This window comes from Rhinoderma darwinii, chromosome 3, assembly GCF_050947455.1.
Source record: "Rhinoderma darwinii isolate aRhiDar2 chromosome 3, aRhiDar2.hap1, whole genome shotgun sequence".
NCBI lineage: Eukaryota > Metazoa > Chordata > Amphibia > Anura > Rhinodermatidae > Rhinoderma > Rhinoderma darwinii.
This window is the reverse complement of record NC_134689.1, coordinates 62,729,215-62,754,108: the sequence shown is the minus strand read 5'-3', so window position 1 is coordinate 62,754,108 and position 24,894 is coordinate 62,729,215. Positions and strand designations below refer to the sequence as shown.

General features: G+C 40.6%; 1 pseudogene; it reads right to left on the bottom strand.

Moving 5' to 3' along the window:
• LOC142750372 (RUN and FYVE domain-containing protein 1-like) overlaps nucleotides 1-19,168 on the bottom strand; it is a 498,511-nt pseudogene extending 479,343 nt beyond the window's left edge.
• Between the last annotated feature and the right edge of the window lie 5,726 nt (nucleotides 19,169-24,894).

The following is a 24,894-nucleotide window of genomic DNA, read 5'->3' as shown; positions in this document are numbered from 1 at the left end:
GACACTACCCGGAGGTCACAAAAGAAGCCACACAAAAATCTAAAGAAATGCAGGCCTCAATTGCTTCAGTTAAGGTCCATGTACACAATTCCACAATAAGACACTGGGCAAAAATGGCATCCATGGATAGCTGTAAGGCTTAAACCACTGCTAACCAAAAAGAACAACACCGCTTGTCTCGCATTTGCGAACAAACATTATGTAACTTCCAATGGGGTTGTGTTAATCCACTGGGCTTCTCTGCCGTAACAGAGTAGCTGCTGGCCAGACAGGTATAATACAGTCACTGGAAGATGGTACCTTGATGGCAGCTGGAGACAGTCAGATTGCAGGTATTGGAAGCAGGCTGGTGCTGGATTAGGGGAAGCAGGCTGTTGCCGGATTAGGGGAAGCAGGCTGGTGCCGGATTAGGGGAAGCAAGCTGGTGCCGGATTAGGGGAAGCAAGCTGGTGCTGGATTAGGGGGAGCAGGCTGCAGGACTGGTCACTGACACAAGTTTCAGGATACAGAACTAGTTACGGACACAGGATTCAGGAAACAGGATAAGGAACCTTTGCAGGCTAACACTGGGATAGAAACAACATCATTGCTCAGGAACTGAGGAATGGGGCAGGGTCACTTATAGGGGCCAGGTTGTGCAGGAATAGGCTGGGTACATTTTAACTGGTGCACGCTGGTCCTTTAAGAACTAGCACTAACGCGCGCGCACCCTACGGGCACAGTCCGGAAGAGGAGGCTGAGCGTGCCGGCGTCCCTGGGCAGGGAGACGCTGACAGTAAGAGGGGGATGTCGGCAGTCAGCGGCCGCAACACAATAAGATGACCCCCCAAGTCTTTTAAGATAAAATTCTATGGACTGAGGAATTCTACGTGGAACTTTTTGGAAGGCATGGGTGTCATTACATCTTGCATAAAGCCACCACTTTTCACCCTATGAACATCATGACAACAATCAAATATGGCAGTGGTAGTGTGATGAATTTAGGATTCTTTGCTTCTGCAGGAGCTGGACGACTTGTCAAAAATAGACGGAACGTTGAATTTTGCTCTTTATCAGAAAATCCTGAAGGAGAATGTCTGCCCATTTGTGACCTAAAGCTCAAGCACAATTGGGTTATGCAGCAGGACAATTATCTGAAGCACAAAGGCAGGTCCACCTCTGAATGGCTAAAAAAAAATAAAAAAAATAAGGTTTTGGAGTGGCCGAGTCAAAGTAATGACTTGAATCCCATGAAGATGCTGCTGCAAGACCGTAAACGGGCAGTTCATGCTCGAAAACCCTCCAATGTAGCCAAATTAAATTTGCAATTCTGCAAAGAAGAGTGGGCCAACATTCTATCACAGCAATGTAAAAGACTCCTCACAAGCATTTGATTGCAGTCGATACTGGCTATGGTGGCAGTACCAGTTATTAGGTTTAAGGGGACAAATACCTTTTCACATTGGTGATATAGGTTTTGAATACATTTTCATCCTCAATAAATGGAATTATCATAGAAAAGCTGCATTTTGTGTTTACTCATGTTTTTTTAAAATCTTATATTAAAAGAGTCTGAAACAGTTAAATGTGACAAATTAGCAAAAAAAGAAAACATTTTAGAGCAAATGCTATTTCACAGCTTTGTATACTTTTTTTTCTGAGAGGGGGTTTACATTCAGATGCACTGATATATGATGTCAATACAAAATCCATCAATATAACGCACAATGTTCTATAGTGATATGGATAAACAGTATTGCGAAGATTGTGAAACCATAATAACAAATAGTAGTCATGCTTATTTTGCTATTTTTCTGAGCTACTTTTTATCTTTGACTTAAAATAACACACAAACGTAAAATTCATTAATTTTGCTTTGTTTTGTACTTTTACCTGAGAATCTAAATCTTCTCCCTTGAGGCATAAATTTGCATCAATCATGTTAAGTCCCATAAGAAGGCCAACAATAACAGCTCCTTCTTCCTCCATCATTAAAGCTTCATGCTCATAAAAGTCACTTGTTAAAAGAAAAAAAAACAATACAAAAAAGCATTATGTCGTTAGTTACACAAGTAGTATTGTATAATCATGCTAACCAGCTATTGGCAGTTTACAATTTCCCTTTGATATGCATAAATAATCCTAAATTCAATGAGAACATAGGGGCTCATGTTTCATTCTGATCTTATAGGCAAAGGGGCCTTGTTGCTAGAAATCAGGGTGTACCAATGACTCTGCCATCAGAATACCCTCATTATTAGGGCCATCATAGCCAGCAAAATGCACCCCATAATCAGTGCCGACGGAGTGATCCTGTACTCAGTGGAGCCAGCAGAGTGAATCATTGTAATCCATGGTGTTCTTGGGAAGTAAACTAGTCAATGGGTACATCCCTGGTGGGATAGGTTGGCGAACTAATTAGCGTCACTGTTATATTATTTTAAGTAATTAGATCCAAAATGATGTACTGATTAATTTTATAATATACTTTTTATAGGAGTCAGAGCCCCTACCCAAATTTACTTTTTTTCCTTGACACAGTCAGTTAAAGAGGTTTTCTAGGGGATATAAGAAAAAAATCCCAAAATGCTAAAATAATAATGTTCTCAATATACTTACCATTAGAATTCTTAACTATTTCCTCAATGCAGGGCCGGACTGGCCAACTGGCAATTCTGGCAAATGCCAGATGGGCCGGTTTCCTCAGTGGGCCGCTCTCTTCTTCCTCACTGACTGGCCGCAGGCTTTTTTTCTCTCCCTGAGCGGTGCACTGCGCACGCTATGCACTACACTGCCTACTACCGTCACTGATCGTGAACTGCAGCGAGTGCACTGTGCAGCTGCAGGCAGCCCAGTATCCTCCCTCCAGTGTCAGACGAGGCCACACTCTCTGTACTCACTACAAAGCTCCAGAGCTTTAGAAGATGGAGCAGTTACAGAAGCCCTGGACCTTCTGTGGAGCCTGCTGGCTGCTTTTGAATACAGCCAGGGCTCAGTCTTCATTGTGCTGCAGGAGTGGCAGGACCCATTGAGATCCGGTCTCCTCCTCCCTCCCAGCTCCTTTCTGTAACAAGATACAGATTGCTTCGTAGTCGGCACTGACAGGAGGGGGAGGGTAGTCTGCAGATTAAAGAGGCTCTGTCACCAGATTATAAGTGCCCTATCTCCTACATCATCTGATCGGCACTGTAATGTAGATAACAGTGGGTTTTTATTTTGAAAAACAATCATTTTTTAGCAAGTTATGAACAATTTTAGATTTATGATAATTCGTTTCTTAATAGACAACTGGGTGTTTTTTACCTTTTCACCAACTGGGCGTTGTAAAGAGAAGTGTATGACGCTGACCAATCAGAATACACTCGCGAGATCACGCTGTGCTGTGTAAGTCCCACAGAAACTTTACCGAAGTGTCGGGAGTGTGAATAGACATCACATCCTGGCGGGAGGCAATGTCTATTCACTCTCAAGACAATTCGGTAAAGTTACTGTGGGTGTATGTGACAGCACAGTGTGTTCTCGCGAGATCACGCTGTGCTGTGAATACAGATGGAAATGAATGGAGAGAAGCGTATGATGCTGATTGGTCAGCGTCATACTCTTCTCTTTACAGCGCCCAGTTGGTAAAAAGGTAAAAAAACACCCAGTTGTCTATTAAGAAGCGAATTAGCATAAATCTAAAATTGTTCATAAACTTGCTAAAAAATGATTGTAAAAACCACTGTTATCTACATTACAGCGCCGATCAGATTATGTAGGAGATAGGGCATTTATAATCTGGTGACAGAGCCTCTTCAACACAGAGCAGTACAGGAAGCAGTACAATCTTCTGTGCTCTGCCCCCCTATTGCTGCTCTCTCCTGTCCTCTGTCCTCCAGGTGCTCTTTCCTGTCTCCCCCCCCTTCGCAGCTCCTTTCTCCTGTTGTTTGCACACCCAGCTGTTGATTTACTAATGGCACCTTCTGCCACTCTCCTGGGATGTGACAGTGGGTAATTGCCCCTGCTTCTTAAGGTTTCCTACATGTCACAGGTCCTGAAATCAGCTATCCATAGTATAAATTCTGTAATTGTGTGTATAAATACTGTATGTGTGTATAATGTATATACTTTGTATATGTATATAATGTGCAAACAGTATGTGTGTAATGCCCAATTCACATCACGTTATTGTCCTATGTTTATCTTGTATGTAGGGAAACATCCTGACATTAAACATATACCTCAGGGAGTTCCCGACATCACTGTCATAGATGTACGGATGTAGCCATCTTTAACTGGACTCTGATAACTTGCTGCAGCGTGATATCACACAAGTCAAAAAGTGAAAAAGTCAAGTTAAAGTTGCTTGACACTGCGTATTTAATGTATTAAAAGTCAAGATAAAGACGGCTACATTTGTACACGGTCGTCACACCACCGTCTCAGAGCAGTGCTCTAGCTCCCGGGCAGAGCGCTAGCTGATTCTCTGCTTGAGGACTCCAGCGATAGAAAACTCCTGACGTTGCTGTCCATATATGGAGAGTGACGTCAGGAGCAGAGCTGGAATCCCGGGGCAGAGTGATAGTTTTTACTCTGCCAGAGGCTCCAGCACTTTGGAAGCTCCTGACATCACTGTCCATATATGGACAGTGACATCAGGATCAGTGCTGGAGTCCCCGAGTAGAGCATTAGCTAGCACTCTGCCCTGGGATAGGCCATCAATATCTGATCGGTCGGGGTCCGACTCCCAGGTTGTTGCATTCAACAATTAATTTGTTACCTTCCTAAAGAGGTATTTCCATCTTGTAAAAGTGATTGCATATTCTAGCATACGCCATCACTTTATGATCTGGGACCTATGGGACCTCCACCGATTCTGAGAATGAAGGGACTGCAGCACTGATTTAGCGCTGCGACCATTTCACTGTTTTTACCTTCGTAGCGATGCTCCCAGCCACCTGGCTGTGTAGGCAAGGCAAGGTGTGAGCCCAACTTACTACAGTCCGACTCTGGACAGCATGAATGGACAGGTGGTGGGCCTGTGTAATTTAAAATGCCAGGGCTGTTTTTAAGCCACAGCCCGGCCCTGCCTCAATGCATCACTGCGTGACATTGCTATGGTTGACATATACCCACAGCGGCCTGTGATTGGCCAGCACGCTATTGAGACACAATATACTGATAAAAGTGTAAACCAGAAGCAGTAGGGGATCCGAACGGCAGCAGTTATGGGACGGTGAAGAATTGTAAAATTCAGTTTATTGATTACAATTTAATTATTTTAGCATTTTAGTCAATTTTATTAAAAATTTTTCTTCTTTACCACCCTCCAGTGGTGGCTGCAGCAGAAACACTGTATAAGTGTTCTGCAAAGACTAAAAGTTGAAGGGCAGGTTTTAACCCTGTAACTTCCCCCTTATATATGTACGACACTGAGTGTATCTGCTATTTATTAAAGTGTAACTCATGTTATAACAAGCATGTATCATATGGCTAGCAAGACCTATATACAGTGAAGGAAATAAGTATTTGATCCCTTGCTGATTTTGTAAGTTTGCCCACTGTCAAAGACATGAACAGTCTAGAATTTTTAGGATAGGTTAATTTTACCAGTGAGAGTTAGATTATATTAAAAAATAAAATAAAAATCACATTGTCAAAATTATATACCGTATATTTATTTGCATTGTGCACAGAGAAATAAGTATTTGATCCCTTTGGCAAACAAGACTTAATACTTCTGCAGGATTTTAATCCATTACGGCGTAATGTGTTACCAATGGTTTTCTTGGTGACTGTGGTCCCAGCTGCCTTGAGATCATTAACAAGTTCCCCCCATGTAGTTTTCAGCTGAGCTCTCACCTTCCTCAGGATCAAGGATACCCCACGAGGTGAGATTTTGCATGGAGCCCCAGATCGATGTCGATTGACAGTCATTTTGTATGTCTTCAATTTTCTTACTATTGCACCAACAGTTGTCTCCTTCTCAGCCAGCGTCTTACTTATGGTTTTGTAGCCCATTCCAGCCTTGTGCAGGTCTATGATCTTGTCCCTGACATCCTTAGAAAGCTCTTTGGTCTTGCCCATGTTGTAGAGGTTAGAGTCAGACTGATTAATTGAGTCTGTGGACAGGAGTCTTTCATACTGGTGACCATTTAAGACAGCTGTCTTTAATGCAGGCACCAAGCTGATTTGGAGCGTGTAACTGGTCTGGAGGAGGCTGAACTCTTAATGGTTGGTAGGGGATCAAATACTTATTTCTCTGTGCACAATGCAAATAAATATATATAATTTTGACAATGTGATTTTCTGTTTTTTTATATATATAATCTATCTCTCACTGGTAAAATTAACCTATCCTAAAAATTCTAGACTGTTCATGTCTTTGACAGTGGGCAAACTTACAAAATCAGCAAGGGATCAAATACTTATTTCCTTCACTGTAGATAAGCAGAAAATGTGCAGAAAGGAAAAGATGAGACATAAAATGTAATGAAAGTCTATGTGCTGTCTGCACTGCTCTTTAATTAAGCTGAGAGAGGCCTAAAGGGCACTGTGCCACAGAATGGAGTGGTGTTGCAGTTCCATGGGCAGTGGGTGGACGGGAGTGCCGCTGTGCAGGGGAAAAACTGTGATTAGAGGACCTGTCGGCTCTCCTGAAATGTCAGTTTTAATATATACTGCACTTGTATTCCCCATTAACCCCTTCCCGACATCCGCCGTATATATACGGCGCTGTCGGGAGGTGCTTCCCGCAAAGCGCCGTATATGTACGGTGCAACGGGAAACGGTCATCGGTGCTAATTGCACCGTGACAAAGTAAAGATGGCTGCTGTCCATGACAGCAGGCCATCTCTACTACTTGCCCAGGGAGCCGTTTTGGCCCCCCCGCATCGGCGATCGCTGCTATTGGCCAGTCAATTCTGACCGGCCAATAGCAGGGATTTTTGTTAAAACTGCGCCCTGGAGTCACAGGGCACAGTTAGACAGTGGCGATTGGTGCTGTCTAAGACAACACCCATCGCCACCAACGTCACCTAGGGAGGTGGCAGTGATGCCACCTCAAGGAGCGATCTGATTGGTCGGTCTGTAACGACCGACCAATCAGTGCACCAGGCAGTGTTGTGTACATCGACACTGCTCTGCACGCCGCCATTCCAGTTTGAGGCAGCGTGCAGAGCTGTTGAGAGAGTGTCTGCTGCGGATTTTCTGGAATTTGTAGTGCATCCTGCACTACTATGTGAAAAATAAGAAAGCCCTTTTGCTGCTTCTGTCTGATCACCTTTTTTTTTTTCTTTTTTTGTGATCAGACAGATTTTTTTGGCCCTGTCCCTGTCCTTGGGCCTGTCCCTGCCCTTGGGCCTGTCCCTGTCCCAATCCACACCCTCCCTGTCCCAATCTACCCCACCCCACCCCCTCCCTGTCCGAGTCCTGTGCCCACTGAGCGCTGATGAGTGACCACCATCACTGATCAGCATCTGTGCTCAATTTTTGTCGCAGGATTTTATTTTTTTTATTTGCACCATCTCCCTGCGTGCGCCCTGCGGCCACGAAGTGACCGCCATCACTGATCAGCATCCGTGTTTTGTTTTTTTCCCGCAGGTTCTTTCTTTGTGCCTTTTTTTCACCCACACCAATTACCTGTGTGGGTCCTGTGACCGCTGAGCGCTGATCAGTGACCGCCATCACTGATCGGCATTTGTGCTCAACTTTTGGTCCAGGAATTTTTTATTTTTGTCATTTTTTTCCAATTATAAATTTGCACCATCTATCTGTGTGCACCCTGCGGCTACAGACTGCTGATTAGTTATCAGCATCTGTGGTCATTTTTTTACGCAGGTTTTTTTAGGTCTTTTTTTCACCCGCAGCTTTCCATAGTGTGCGTAGCAAGTTAGTTAGACTACAGTTTTTTTTTAGTAATAGATAGCGTCAGTTACTGACGGACGTTCAGTTGCTTTTTTTTACTGACGCTCGTCCAGTAAATTTTTAGAACCTAGTTTTGCTGTAGCAAGTTAGTTAGACTACAGGTTTTTTTTAGCAATAGATAGCGTCAGTTACTGACGGACGTTCAGTTGTTTTTTTACTGACGTTCGTCCAGTAAATTTTTAGAACCTAGTTTTGCTGTAGCAAGTTAGTTAGACTACAGGTTTTTTTTAGTAATAGATAGCGTCAGTTACTGACGGACGTTCAGTTGCTTTTTTTACTGACGTTCGTCCAGTAAATATTTAGAACCTAGTTTTGCTGTAGCAAGTTAGTTAGACTACAGGTTTTTTTTAGTAATAGATAGCGTCAGTTACTGACGGACGTTCAGTTGTTTTTTTACTGACGTTCGTCCAGTAAATTTTTAGAACCTAGTTTTGCTGTAGCAAGTTAGTTAGACTACAGGTTTTTTTTAGTAATAGATAGCGTCAGTTACTGACGGACGTTCAGTTGCTTTTTTACTGACGTTCGTCCAGTAAATTTTTAGAACCTAGTTTTGCTGTAGCAAGTTAGTTAGACCACAGGTTTTTTTTAGTAATAGATAGCGTCAGTTACTGACGGACGTTCAGTTGCTTTTTTACTAACGTTCGTCCAGTAAATTTTTAGAACCTAGTTTTGCTGTAGCAAGTTAGTTAGACGACAGTTTTTTTTTAGTAATAGATAGCGTCAGTTACTGACGGACGTTCAGTTGCTTTTTTACTGACGTTCGTCCAGTAAATTTTTAGAACCTAGTTTTGCTGTAGCAAGTTAGTTAGACTACAGTTTTTTTTAGTAATAGATAGCGTCAGTTACTGACGGACGTTCAGTTGCTTTTTTTACTGACGTTCGTCCAGTACATTTTTAGAACCTAGTTTTGCTGTAGCAAGTTAGTTAGACTACAGGTTTTTTTTAGTAATAGATAGCGTCAGTTACTGACGGACGTTCAGTTGCTTTTTCACTGACGTTCGTCCAGTAAGTTTTTAGAACCTAGTTTTGCTGTAGCAAGTTAGTTAGACTACAGGTTTTTTTTAGTAATAGATAGCGTCAGTTACTGACGGACGTTCAGTTGCTTTTTTACTGACGTTCGTCCAGTAAATTTTTAGAACCTAGTTTTGCTGTAGCAAGTTAGTTAGACGACAGTTTTTTTTTAGTAATAGATAGCGTCAGTTACTGACGGACGTTCAGTTGTTTTTTTCTAACTGACGATCGTACAGTAAATTCTATTTTTTTTTTTTCCTTTTCTTCTCTTCTTTCTTATCTTCTAATTTCTGTTCACTATACACGTGTAAAAACACCACACATACACACACCCCCCTGTGTAAAAATAAAAGTTGATTACACGTGTAAAAACACCACACAACCCCCTGTAATAAATCAAAATGTCTCAATCGTCCAGAAGGATGTATTCAGTCGAGGAGGCATACGCCATCATTGCCTCTGACACTGAGTCGGCCAGCGAGGGAGAGGAAGAATATGCCCCACTCCTTTTAGTTTCCTCCTCTTCCTCCTCCAGTGATGAGGAACCCCCCCAAAGGCGACCCAGGAGAGCAGCTGAGCCAACCCCAATGATTGATCCCGTGTGGACTCCACTCCCCGAAAATTATGAGCCTCAAATTCCTGATTTTATAGGCAGCTCAGGAATTCAGTTTGAGACTGAAGGCCTCACAGAAATGGACTTTTTCAAGGTCTTTTTCTCTGAGGAGTTTGTTAATTTAATGGTGGCCCAGACGAATCTGTACGCCCAACAATTTTTAACCCAAAACCCCACTTCATTTTTTGTTAGGTGGACCCCAGTAGATGCAGCGGAGATGATGACATTTTGGGGCCTTGTGCTGCATATGGGACTAGTGAGGAAGCCAGAGCTTAGGCAATACTGGAGTGCGGATATTTTGTACAGCACCCCAATTTACCGCATGGCCATGATCCGGACTCGCTTTGAAGCCATTTTAAAATTCTTGCATTATAATGATAATGCATAGTGCCCGCCCCAGAACGACCCGACATTTGACCGTCTTTTTAAAATCAGGCCACTCATTGATCATTTCTCCACCAAATTTTCACAAGTGTACACCCCCGATAAATATATTTCCATAGACGAGTCCCTTGTTCATTTTAAGGGGAGGCTTAAATTCCGCCAATACCTGCCCAATAAGAGGGCAAGGTATGGAATTAAATTGTACAAAATGTGTGAGAGTACATCTGGGTATACACACAGGTTTAGGGTTTACGAAGGGAAGGACTCTATTATTGAACCCCCAGAATGCCCCCCGTCCTGGGAGTTAGTGGGAAAATAGTGTGGGATTTGATGCACCCATTGCTGGACAAGGGTTATCACCTTTACGTCGATAACTTCTATACCAGCATCCCACTATTTAAGTGCCTTTCTGCCAGAAGTACTGTAGCATGCGGTACTGTGCGCAAAAATCAGAGAGGCCTCCCTAAAACACTGCTTAGCCAAAGCCTCAGAAGGGCTGAGAGCAGGGAACTATGCAGCGAGAACATGCTGTTCGTCAAATATAAGGACAAGAGGGATGTCCTTATATTGACCACAATTGATGGCAGCGGCACCACCCCTGTCCCTGAACGAGGTTCCACCACAGTGACCCAGAAGCCAAATTGCATCCTGGGCCACAATAAGTACATGGGCGGGGTTGATCTCTCTGATCAAGTACTGAAGCCTTATAGTGCCCTACGGAAAACAAAGACATGGTACAAAAAGATGGCCGTGCACATTGTACAGATGGCAATGTATAATGCTTACGTACTATCCCGATGTGCAGGCCGGACAGGGACATTCCTTAACTTCCAAGAGGTGGTGATCAAGGCACTTCTATTTGGGAACCAGGCAGGGGAGGGCCCAAGCACATCTGCTGGTAGCGATACTCCACGCATTGTACCAGGGCAACATTTCCCCAATGAAGTGCCCCAAATTTCGAAGAAGAGAAGGACACAAAAAAGGTGCAGAGTGTGTTCCAAAAGGGGAATAAGAAAATACACTATTTACCACTGTGAAACCTGCCCCGAAAAACCAGGCCTGTGTATCAAGGATTGCTTCAAAGAGTACCATACATCCATAAATTAGTAATTTCATAATTCATTAACCCCTTTATTATGCCAAAAGCAACATTGTGTCCACACACATATCCAGCTAAATCCTAGTTCCAAAACTCAAATGGCGCTTCTGAGCCCTACAGTGTGTCCAAACAGCTGTTTATGACCACATGTGGGGTACTGTTTTACTCGGGAGTAATTGCTTTACAAATGTTGTGGAGCTTTTTCTCCTTTAGTCCTCGTGGAAATGAGAAAAAATTAGCTAAGCCTACATTTTCTTTGAAAAAATGTTGATTTTCATTTTCACTGCCTAATTCCAGAATTTTCTGCAAAAAAACTGGTGGCGTCAAAATGCTCACTATACCACTAGATAATTTCCTCAAGGGGTGCAGTTTCCAAAATGGGGTCACTTGTGGGGGGTTTCCACTGTTTTGGCCCCTCAGGTTCTTTGAACATGTGACATGGCCTCCCAAAACCATCCCTGTCAAATTTGAGCTCCAAATGGCGCTCTTTCTCTTCTGAGCCCTGCCGTGTGTCCAAACAGCCGTTTATGACCACATGTGGGGTACTGTTTTACTCGGGAGAAATTGTTTTACAAATGTTGTGGAGCTTTTTCTCCTTTAGTCCTCGTGGAAATGAGAAAAAATTAGCTAAACCTACATTTTCTTTGAAAAAATTTAGATTTTCATTTTCACTGCCTACTTCCAGAAATGTCTGCAAAAAAACTGTGGGGTCAAAATGCTCACTATACCCCTAGATAATTTCCTCAAGGGGTGTAGTTTCCAAAATGGGGTCGCTTGTGGGGGGTTTCCACTGTTTTTGCCCCTCAGGGGTTTTGCAAATGCGACATGGCCTCTGCAAACTATTTCTGCTAAATTTGAGCTCCAAAAGCCAAATGGCGCTCTTTCCCTTCTGAGCCCTGCTGTGTGTCCAAACAGCCGTTTATGACCACATGTGTGGTATTGTTTTACTCGGGAGAAATTGCTTTACAAATGTTGTGGAGCTTTTTCTCCTTTAGTCCTCGTAGAAATGAGAAAAAATAAGCTAAACCTACATTTTCTTTGAAAAAATGTAGATTTTCATGTTCACTGCCTAATTCCAATTGTTTCTGCAAAAAATCTGTGGGGTCAAAATGCTCACTATACCCCTAGATAATTTCCTCAAGGGGTGTAGTTTCCAAAATGGGGTCACTTGTGGGGAGTTTCCACTGTTTTGGCCCCTCAGGGGCTTTGCATATGCGACATGGCCTCTGCTAACTATTCCTGCTAAATTTGAGCTCCAAAAGCCAAATGGCGCTCTTTCCCTTCTGAGCCCTGCTGTGTGTCTAAACAGCCGTTTATGACCACATGTGGGGTATTGTTTTACTCGGGAGAAATTGCTTTACAAATTTGGTGTAGCTTTTTCTCCTTTAGTCCTCGTAGAAATGAGAAAAAATAAGCTAAACCTACATTTTCTTTGAAAAAATTTAGATTTTCATTTTCACTGCCTACTTCCAAAAATTTCTGCAAATAACCAGTGGGGTCAAAATGCTCACTATACCCCTAGATAATTTCCTCAAAGGGTGTAGTTTCCAAAATAGTGCCACTTGTGGGGGTTTCCACTGTTTTGGCACCGCAAGAGCCCTTCAAACGTGACATGGTGCCTAAAATATATTCTAATAAAAAGGAGGCCCCAAAATCCACTAGGTGCTTCTTTACTTCTGAGGCCTGTAAGTCCATAAGCACACCAGGGCCACATGTGGGATATTTCCTAAATCTGCAGAACCTGGGCAACAGATATTAAGTTGCTTTTCTCTGGTAAAACCTTCTGTGTTACAAAAAAAAAAGGGATTAAAAATTAATTTCTGCAAAAAAAAATATTTGTAAATATCACCTCTACTTTGCTTTAATTCCTGTGCAATGTTTAAAGGGTTAAGAAACTTTCTAAATGCTGTTTTGAATACTTTGAGGGGTGCGGTTTTTAAAATGGGGTGACTTATTGGGGGTTTCTAATATCTAAGGACCTCAAAGCCACTTCACAACTGAACTGGCCCCTGTAAAAATAGCATTTTGACATTTTCTTGAAAATGTGAGAAATTGCTGCTAAAGTTCTAAGCCTTGTAACGTCCTAGAAAAATAAAATGATGTTCAAAAAACGCTGCTAAACTAAAGTAGACATATGGGGGATGTTAGTTAGCAAAATTTTTGTGTGGTATAACTGCCTGTCTTACAAGCAGATCCATTTAAATTGAGAATAATGCTAATTTTTGCAATTTTTCGCTAAATTTTGGTGTTTTTCACAATTAAATACTGAATGTATCGGGCAAATTTTGCCAGTAACATAAAGTCCAATGTGTCACGAGAAAACAATCTTAGAATCGCTTGGATAGGTAAAAGCATTGCGGAGTTATTACCACATAAAGTGAAACATGTCAGATTTGAAAAATGAGGCTCTGTCAGGAAGGTCAAAAGTGCCCAAAGAGGGAAGGGGTTAAAGAACAATTCTGGAGTAGATTTTCTCTCTGCGCTGTGCCGTTCCTCTGTTGTTCCTTCCAGAAATATGACTAAATTGACAACTGGGCATTACCATTATTCTTGGCAATAGAGCAATTCAAAATGTCAGTCTGTAGGGACCATATTGACAAAGTGAATGATAATATACAGTTGCGAATTTATTCATACATTTTCAGGAGAAATAAACAGAGGAACAGCACAGTGCAGAGTTACAAGAAAATATGCTGAAGCAATACTATTTTACAGGGAATACAAGTATTTACTAAAAAGAAGAGGTAAAGCCGGCAGGTCCTATTTAAGTAGCGATGCAGCCCCTTTATTCTGAGGATCAGTAAGGGTCCCAGCAGTTGAACACAGTAGATGAGGATTTGATGGCATATCTTATGGGAATCTTACACAGCCCGACATGGGCCATGTAAAGGGACGCCTATCAATGAGACAGCTTGTTGATCGGCGCTGGTTTGCTCCTTTCACAAGGAGATATGTTTGGGGACAAAAGATCGACCATCCCTCGTCCTAACACATTTCTATCCTTCCGGCAGCACATCTCCCTATTTACACAGAATATGTGCTGCCGATAACGATAAAATTTCTTGCAGCATAAATGATAAACTCAGCCAATGAATGTTTATCGGCTGATCATTGCCCTGTTTATTCAGGGCATTAGTGATATGCCATTTCTCCAATGGTAGGAAAACTACTTTAAGCACTGATATCTTTTAAGTAATAGGTGGAGGGATGTAATAGAGGTGGCATTTTAAGAGAAATCTTTTACTTGAATCTTTTACTTGAAGTAGTTGCGTCAAGATAGACATTTATCCCCTGTCCCTAGGGTAGGTGATAAATGTCTGGTTACTGGGGGCCCCAATGATCACTAGAATGGGAACGGAGGGATTGGGACCACAATCACTGCACAAATGAAGTGAGGAGAACTTTCAGTGGGACTGACAGAGGCAGCAGAGTATAGTGCTCAGTTATTTCTATCTGCCACATAGACATTGAATTGACAGGGCGCATGCTTGACCACTGGTTCATTAAAGCTCCTCCTAACTGACTATCGTAATAGAGTTCAGTGAGGTCCCAGCAGTGAATAGTTAGCCTGTGAATAGGGGCTAAATGTCTATCTTGGCACAACTCCTTTAAGTTTTAAGGTCCTTTTAAACAGGGCAATGATCAGCTGATGAACGAGCAAACGTTCATCAGCTGATTGTATCGTTTATGCAGCAGAAAATATTATTGTTATCTGTAGCATATCTCCCTATGTAAACAAGGAGATGTGCTGTCGACATGATGGTAATGCATGGGGACGAGCGATCAAAATAACGATCACTCATCCCTATACTTAGCTTCTTGTAAAAGCAGACTCATTAATCAGCGTTCGTTGGTACGGCCAGAATTGGCCAGTGTAAAATGACCCTTAGAAAATGTTCTATCTACTTGATAAGATCATAATCCACTAGGTAAAACAGTATTAGGCTGGGTTCTCACAATACGGACACACCACAGCCTAGGTGTGTCCAAAACCAAGACAACATATAGATTGGTGCAGTTTACAAATTGACTGCAGGAAAAAGCACTTTAATTAATAATTGCCACATGTTTATGCAGCTAAGCGTCACTTCACCGGGCAGTCATTAATAATGAAAGTGCTTTTACCTGTGGTCAACTTGAAAACTGTGTCCGCAACGTGAGAACCCAACCTTAGTATGCGAAGGACACATTAGCAGTACAACAGTTTGAAGAAATATCTCAGGAAATGGACCGCTTCAGATTTCTAGAGCACAGTATTGATTTGTCTGTCCAGGTAAATACCACTAGAAGAGATGTGGGAATAGCTGTGTCACGATACATAAAGCTCTAAGGCTGGGTTCACACGACCATGTTACGTCCGTAATGGACGGAACGTATTTCGGCAGCAAGTCCCGGACCGAACACACTGCAGAGAGCCGGTCTCCTAGCATCATAGTTTTGTACGATGCTAGCAGTCCCTGCCTCTCCGTGGAACTACTGTTTCGTACTGAAAACATGATTACAGTACGGGACAGTTGTCCTGCAGCGAGGCAGGGACTCCTAGCATTGTACACAACTAAGATGCTAGGAGACCGGCTCCCTGCAGTGTGTTCGGTCCGGGACTTCCGGCCAAAATAAGTTCCGTCCATTACGGACGTAATGTGCTCGTGTGAATCCAGCCTCACAGTCACGATTACTAGCATGGCCTACCAACTGAAATAAATAAGTAGAGAAGAGAAACCAGACTAGTATCGTGGGAAATGAGCTTTTCTTTTTTTTTTGCCTTGGAATAGGTCGTTATATATCTATGACATCTCCATTTTGCCTTTCTCTTATCTCCTGAAAGGTGGTGGTACCACGTATTAGGGTATGTGCACACGATGAGAGGCTTTTACGTCTGAAAAGACAGACTGTTTTCAGGAGAAAAAAGCTGCCTCGTTTCAGACGTAAAAGCTCCTCCTCGCATTATGTGAGGCGTCTGTGACGCTCGTAAATCTTGAGCTGCTCTTCATTGACTTCAATGAAGAACGGCTCAAATTATGTTGCAAAGAACTGCCCTGCACTTCTTTGCCGAGGCAGTCAATTTACGCGTCGTCGTTTGACAGCTGTCAAACGACGACGCGTAAATTACAGGTCGTCTGCAAAGTACGTCGGCAAACCCATTCAAATGAATGGGCAGATGTTTGCCGACGTATTGTAGCCCTATTTTCAGGTGTAAATCGAGGAATAATACGCCTCGTGTGAACACAGCCTTAAAGTGCAGCAGATTAGTGGTGTACCCTAGAGTAGCAGATTGCTAAAATATGGGACTGTTAAAAAGGTAATAACATTTTGTGCAGGCGAAAACAATTTTAAATCAAAAATTAAAAAATATTTTATTTCCACAAAATGGCTAATGATTACACTGGGAAAAGAATAGGAACATGCTTATCATATTATACTCCGATTACCTTAGAGCCTATAAAGTGTGGGGTACAATTAACACAAAAAGTATAGCAGAGAATATATAAACTTTATTAACATATATCACAACAATTAAAAGATGAGTCATACAGAGCATGAATAAAAACGTTCAAAAATCGCAAGGGATAAGAGTATGTAGAAATGGGGACAGAGTCTAGTAAGATGAGGTAAACAGACTAATTGCGTCAAAGCAAAAATGCAGATGGTAGCATGTATAATGTAATACTGTACATAGATATATAGTGATGAACACACTGAAAGTCTGTTGCCAACAAAAAATATGTTAAAGACCTCCCGGAAAGCTGCTTGGAAAACAGAAACATGAAGGTAGGTACATACTCAAGGTAAGTATATTTATGAGAGCGAGCAGCATGGGAGGAACAAATTACATGACATACCCATGGTAATGATCGTATCCCTGCAATGAGAGACCGTCAGACCCGACGCGCGTTTCGGCGGGATGCCTTCGTCCGGGCAGCTTTCCGGGAGGTCTTTAACATATTTTTTGTTGGCAACACACTTTCAGTGTGTTCATCACTATATACCTATGTACAGTATTACATTATACATGCTACCATCTGCATTTTTGCTTTGACGCAATTAGTCTGTTTACCTCATCTTACTAGACTCTGTCCCCATTTCTACATACTCTTATCCCTTGCGATTTTTGAACGTTTTTATTCATGCTCTGTATGACTCATCTTTTAATTGTTGTGATATATGTTAATAAAGTTTATATTTTCTCTGCTATACTTTTTGTGTTAATTGTACCCCACACTTTATAGGCTCTATGTATCAGTTGTTGAGGGTCAATGCACCAAGTCACACTTGGTTTTACGTAAGATCTTGTCTCTAATAGAACATTCTGATTAGATTTCTGTTACATTTATTAGCAAGATCGCCTCCTGTCTGTACCAATAGGTTTTCCGATTACCTTAGCAGATCCTTGTGCTCAATAAGAACTTGCAAGTAATCAGCCAATTTCTTTTGCATCAATGAAAGGTGCAACCAAGCTCTCCCTTTACCAACAGAAGTCCTTAAAAAACAAAAATTTGTAACCTTCAGCATAAAAATAGCACTTTGACAAAACATATAAATAGAATTCACTGAAAGCGTACCTTACTTTTCAGATCACTTTTTTGAATAAGCGGTCATATATGTGTATACAAGAGGAATAACCCTATTTCTGGCCATTATAGGTCTTATAATCTGCATTTTTGTTTTAGCAGTATTCCCCTCCCCAGGATCTCTCTCTAATTCCCAGTTGTCTTTGATCTAGTGGGTAGATCCTCACTGCTATCATGTCTGCCATACACTGCACACACAGAGCAGAGAAGAATCCTGCTCTCCGATCTCTAATACACACACACACACACACACACACACACACACACACACAAATAAATAAATAAATACATACATACACATTGTATCATTGTAGATGCCAGCAGAACTTCAGGACCATTCTTCCATCATTTACATCAATAACGTTGAATGAAATTGTAAAATTCATTGTTTTTGGTTTTGTTTAGTCCCAACCTATATAATAAAAGGTATTTTTTTTTACATACATATTGATTATTTCTTGTCTCCATTGGGAATAATCAGTAGTGAGATATTGGGTTTGATATCCAGGTACACACATTTTAATTAAATATTGGAGTTTTGGAATGGCTACTGCATCGATATATGCTGGTCCGTTACACGTTTTGATCTTTTGGATTACCTATATGCATGAAAATGCAATTGGGTTAATCCTGCAGATCCTGGGGTCTGGAACCCTTTGACCACGGAAGTGTGGCCAGGGATCTTGTATACCTGCGTGTGGACCTTTGGTGCCTTTAATCTGTCTATAGACACAAATCTTTAGACATTTCTATGTGTACCATTATATCTACACTAATTATCCCTAGGAGCGTAATTTAGATTATGCTTTGATCTTTTTTCTGGTTGGTACTATACATTATATCATAAACCATTGTGCTATAAGCCTTACCCCTTTAAGGAGACAGGGTCATTGGTTTGTGTTTGCTTGACAACGGGGGACGCTCTGCCCCGTAAACATCACGCGCAGAGCGTTCTTTGTCGTCATCACGCTCTCGGAGCATCCTGTTGCATAGCAACGTAGGACTTCCAGTCTCTTAACCGGATGCCGGCAACTCACTCACACACCCACATACTCCGAATACAACGTGGTGTGGAATGATCATCGTGACACATACAACCTGATGGTAGAAAAAAGCAGAGGATTGGAGCAGCACTGTGAACAAATGCCTGACTAGGCTGGTGCAAAGCTTCAAAAATAAAGGAGTGACCTCTCCTTATGTGTTAGATATCCAAAAAAGAGAACGTGAAGCAGCACTCAGATAAAGTGAATTTATTCATCCAACATGGAACCACAACGTTTCACCTCCTCTATGAAGGCATTTTCAAGTAGTGTGTGTTAGAAATACATACGTATATATAAGGGGTACAACCCAAAACAATCAGTGTGCAATCAATCAGTATACAATAATACAATAAAAGGATTTTTTGTCATCATACAATGATATAAAGTGACTAGTGACATAAGTATCAATGGTGCAAAAGATAAAACATGATATAATATATTGCTTTTCATAAAGTGTAATATCCTCGTGTTACAAAAAGTGTTAAAAAGTTAATTAAATATAAGCAATGTAATTATTAAAAACATCAACAGCTGGCACTCACCAATCTAGAAAGAGATGACTCATTGTAGCTGGACTCATATGTATTCTACATCCTCCATTAACAGCATGTAGAATCGTAGACTGAGCATGCCTCTAACTAACCCACCAATTGGGTCAAAATGCACATGTGATCAATAGTCGTCAAGGGAACAAGGAAGCAACATCAGATGACACAGCATGAGTCATCCATCATAATGGATGCGACTGTGTATATACGTCACTGCCCATTCGGGTGTGAAGACGCCATCTTTAAGAAGGGAAGGCAATAAGGTAAATAGGATTCGAGATTACAATCAAGTTTAAAAGCGAAAAAACGCTCAGTTTTTTTTGCTTAGTCCCTCATCACACCTAGGGATATTAACGGTCAATTCGCCAATATAGCGAAAAACGTTTATGTAGATAGCTTGTGTAGGTACAGATCAAAAGAATATTCTGTCCCTAGACACACACTGTAACCCTCATATCCATAAGGGAACAATAAATGTCAAAATGTATCTACCATATCGTCAGGTGATGGTTCCCCACCCCGGATAGATTATGATGGACACAATTAATTCAGGGATCCATTAGTTGCATATATATTATTTGTTAAAACAAAACCAAAAAAAAAAAAATATTTGTACCTTCATCAAAATGGTCATAAACGCCACCGATCCCTAGTGTGAAAATGGACAAAGCATATAATATCAAAATGGACCAATCTAAAGTAGAATTCTAGATGTTTTTTTCAAAATCAAATCCCATTCACATTGAAATTGTTGTATTATACGTCAAGACCATCACTTTGGTAATACATTTTCTCAAAAAAATGAATAAAATATAAAAATAAAATAACTTTTTCAAAAAAATTCTCATTTTTTTTTTTTTTTACTATTAAAGAGAGACAAAGATCTTCTTATATGTAGAAATATAATGGAGGCATGATTGTTGAGGGAGGATTATAACATATGAGTCCAAACTCTCCAATTCCAGATGGTGTGGGTCCAGTCATATCATATCATTGACACTCTAAAAAGAGAAGAGAACAAAAAAAGGAAGTTATTCCCTTATACAAAACTGTATAGACTCATACAGGTTTTACACATAAAAAATATATATTTCAACTACCATCCCACGATATCAACAGGATCCCGGGAGAGAAGATCAGGAAGAGCATAGATTGTCGTTATGAACCGTTCTACATATTTACAGGTTTACAGACAACTTGCAGACGTTGAGGTCTACGAAAAAATACATGTGGACCCTAGAAGGGATATAGAAAAACGCATGCGGATTCTGATAGACAATGCCTTTGCAAATGAGCTGATAGATAAAGATTTACATTTATTTCTTATTCCCAAATTACCCATTACACCTATGCTTTATTGCTTACCCAAAATACATAAAAGTTTGATTTCACCCCCTGGTAGACCAATAGTCTCGGGTAGGGAATCCCTCCTAAGTCCAATGGCCATTTTTCTGGACAAAGTCCTTAGAAGATTTGCTATATCAGCTAAATCGTACATTAGAGACACTACAGACTTTTTGAACAAAATTAAGGAGATTTCTGTTCCTACTGGAGCTAAACTGGTCTCGCTTGACGTGATCAGTCTTTATACATCGATTAATCATGAAAGGGGCCTTAGCAGTGTGAACAAGGTACTTGATCAAACTAACTTCACACCAGATTGTAAAAATTTCCTTTTGGGTCTTCTTGAGATTGCGCTTACATGCAACTATTTCTTGTTCAATGATGAATTCTACATGCAACGCAGAGGTACCGCCATGGGTTCAAATGTTGCACCTACTTATGCTAACATTGTCATGGCGGGCCTCGAGGAGACGTCTGTCTTTGTGTCCCCCCACTTCAGTCATGTGCTGAGGTGGTGGCGTTACATTGACGACGTCTTCTTAATTTGGACAGGTGACACTTCTGACTTGGATAAATTTTTTGAGACCCTTAATAAAATAGATCCGGATATTAAGTTTACCATTATGGTTTCAGATACTAACCTGACTTTTTTGGACACTATGATTTGTGAAGGGAAACTGAAAACTGACCTTTACATAAAACCAACTGATTGTAACACTCTATTGAGCTTTGACAGCCACCATCCAGGTGGAATGATTAAATCCTTGCCCTATAGTCAATTGCTTAGGGTAAAGAGGATAGTCGATGACCCAAGGGATCTTGACATTAGACTGGATCAAATGACTGAGAGATTTCTTAGTAGGGGTTACCCACCAAGAATTGTAAATAAACATTTAGAGAAGGTTAAACGACTAAATAGAGATGAGTTATGTCAGAACAATAAGAGAATGACACAACCTAGGAGACTTCCAATGGTGTCTACATTTCATGTAGGGAGCACTAATGTAGCAAGAATAATAAAAAAGCATTGGCAGGTCTTAGCCAATTATTATGACAAATTGTGGAATTTAATTCCCCCCCTCTATTTTCATATAGAAGACCTTACAATTTAAGAGACCGATTGGTTAAAACTAATGTTAGTAAAAGTGATATAGGACGGACTACTGTAGTACGCAAAGGATGTTTTCCTTGCCTTTCTTGTGATAATTGTCCATCTATGATAAAAGGTGATACCTTTACACATCCAATTACACATAAATCCTTTAATATCAATTCCTTCTATACGTGCAAGAGTGACTTTGTGATCTATGTGCTACAATGTCCATGTAACTTGATTTACGTGGGTGAAACGACGACGGAATGTCGCATTAGACTGAATAATCACAAGTCGAGTATACGCACTAAGAAGGTGGAGTTACCAGTAGCACGACATTTTTTAGAGGCAGGACATCAGGTCCAACGTCTTAAATTTACTATCATTGATAGGGTACCCCCACCAAAACGAGGTGGTAATAGGGAGTTAATCTTGAAGCAACGTGAACTTCAGTGGATAACTAAACTCAATTCTTTATATCCACATGGTTTAAATGTAGACTATCCACTGAATGTTTATAAATAATATCTGGATCAACATATCTCTACTTCCCTTATAACTATCTGATATTATATTAATCTTTGACAATCTATGCTCTTCCTGATCTTCTCTCCCGGGATCCTGTAGATATCGTGGGATGGTAGTTGAAATATATATTTTTTATGTGTAAAACCTGTATGAGTCTATACAGTTTTGTATAAGGGAATAACTTCCTTTTTTTGTTCTCTTCTCTTTTTAGAGTGTCAATGATATGATATGACTGGACCCACACCATCTGGAATTGGAGAGTTTGGACTCATATGTTATAATCCTCCCTCAACAATCATGCCTCCATTATATTTCTACATATAAGAAGATCTTTGTCTCTCTTTAATAGTATAAAAAAAAAAAATGAGAATTTTTTTGAAAAAGTTATTTTATTTTTTTATTTTATTCATTTTTTTTGAGAAAATGTATTACCAAAGTGATGGTCTTGACGTATAATACAATTTCAATGTGAATGGGATTTGATTTTGAAAAAAACATCTAGAATTCTACTTTAGATTGGTCCATTTTGATATTATATGCTTTGTCCATTTTCACACTAGGGATCGGTGGCGTTTATGACCATTTTGATGAAGGTACAAATATTTTTTTTTTTTTGTTTTTGTTTGGTTTTAACAAATAATATATATGCAACTAATGGATCCCTGAATTAATTGTGTCCATCATAATCTGTCCGGGGTGGGGAACCATCACCTGACGATATGGTAGATACTTTTTGACATTTATTGTTCCCTTATGGATATGAGGGTTACAGTGTGTGTTTAGGGACAGAATATTATTTTGATCTGTACCTACACAAGCTATCTACATAAACGTTTTTCGCTATATTGGCGAATTGACCGTTAATATCCCTAGGTGTGATGAGGGACTAAGCAATAAAAACGGAGCGTTTTTTCGCTTTTAAACTTGATTGTAATCTCGAATCCCATTTACCTTATTGCCTTCCCTTCTTAAAGATGGCGTCTTCACACCCGAATGGGCAGTGACGTATATACACAGTCACGTCCATTATGATGGATGACTCATGCTGTGTCATCTGAAGTTGCTTCCTTGTTCCCTTGACGACTATTGATCACATGTGCATTTTGACCCAATTGGTGGGTTAGTTAGAGGCATGCTCAGTCTAAGATTCTACATGCTGTTAATGGAGGATGTAGAATACATATGAGTCCAGCTACAATGATTCCTCTCTTTCTAGATTGGTGAGTGCCAGCTGTTGATGTATTTAATAATTACATTGCTTATATTTAATTAACTTTTTAACACTTTTTGTAACACGAGGATATTACATTTTATGAAAAGCAATATATTATATCATGTTTTATCTTTTGCACCATTGATACTTATGTCACTAGTCACTTTATATCATTGTATGATGACAAAAAATCCTTTTATTGTATTATTGTATACTGATTGATTGCACTGATTGTTTTGGGTTGTACCCCTTATATATACGTATGTATTTCTAACACACACTACTTGAAAATGCCTTCAAAGAGGAGGTGAAACGTTGTGGTTCCATGTTGGATGAATAAATTCACTTTATCTGAGTGCTGCTTCACGTTCTCTTTTTTGGATACAACCTGATGGTGATTTTCATCAAGAAGGTCCTGAAGCTCTGATTGGTGAGTGGAACTATTATGATTAGTTCTGACAAATGTGAAAGGAAATGTATTTTTCCAAAGTGTTTTATACCTACTGTATACCTTATATACTCATATCCTTATATGCTTGTACAAGTTAGTTATATTAGAAGGTAGGTGCTCTGGGACTATAATGCAGTAGTGCCATGTGCAAAACACTACGCAGCAATAATAATAAGTAAAATGGAGAATGATAGTGTCGTGTGCAAAACACTACGCAGCAATAATAGGTAAGATGAGGGAACGGCCACTCTAAGAGCCAATTGAGTTGTGGAACTATATCTAAACTTTCTGACTCATTTGTTAGTGTCATTTGTTATTGTCGGACTATAAATATCCGCTGCTGATAAGAATAAAGTAGAAGCATTTTCATACAGTAACGTGTCTGTGTGTTTTTGCTCCTCCGAGCTGCTCGTATTCATAAATTGATTTTTAAGAAGCTAATTTGAAGCTGGATGGAACGCAAGGCATAGTGGCTTGTTAAATTGCACTCACAGTTTATGGCGCCCGAACAGGGACTGCGGCACTAGGACCCTGAGACCACCTGAACCAGGCAGAGGAGACCGGACGGGAACGTGTAGACCAAAAGCTGCAGCATAATGTAAGAAGATTTGATTCTTATATTTTTGCTCTGCATCTCCCAGTCTGGCCCCCCCTATTTTCGGATGACTAAGGCTCCACCTTAGGGAGTAAGGTATGAAGCCGCAGTTCCAGAACCCTGTACTCCCTTAGAAATTAAGTGCCTGATTTCCATCTCAGTTTGTGTGACAGAGGAATGGGTAGCGGCATTGACCATATTACAGGGGGATTGCTTCGTGCAGCGATAATTGTTATACTTCTAATCTAGTGTGTGTATGTGTGTGTGTGTGTGTGTGTGTGTGTGTTGGAAAGTGCTGCTCAAAGAGGATACTCCTGTTAGAAGATTTTGGGGTTGAAAAGAGACCCAGAACAATTGTAGTTAAGTTGTTTGCCGGTCTATCAGTGACCGAAGATTTTGGGGTGAAAGAGACCCAGAGTAGTAGTATTAGAAGTTGTTTGCATGAGCGAGCGTGTCTGTTGGGCTCGTCTAAATTTCAATCTAAAATATATTTTGAGCCATTGACTTCCACGACAGTAA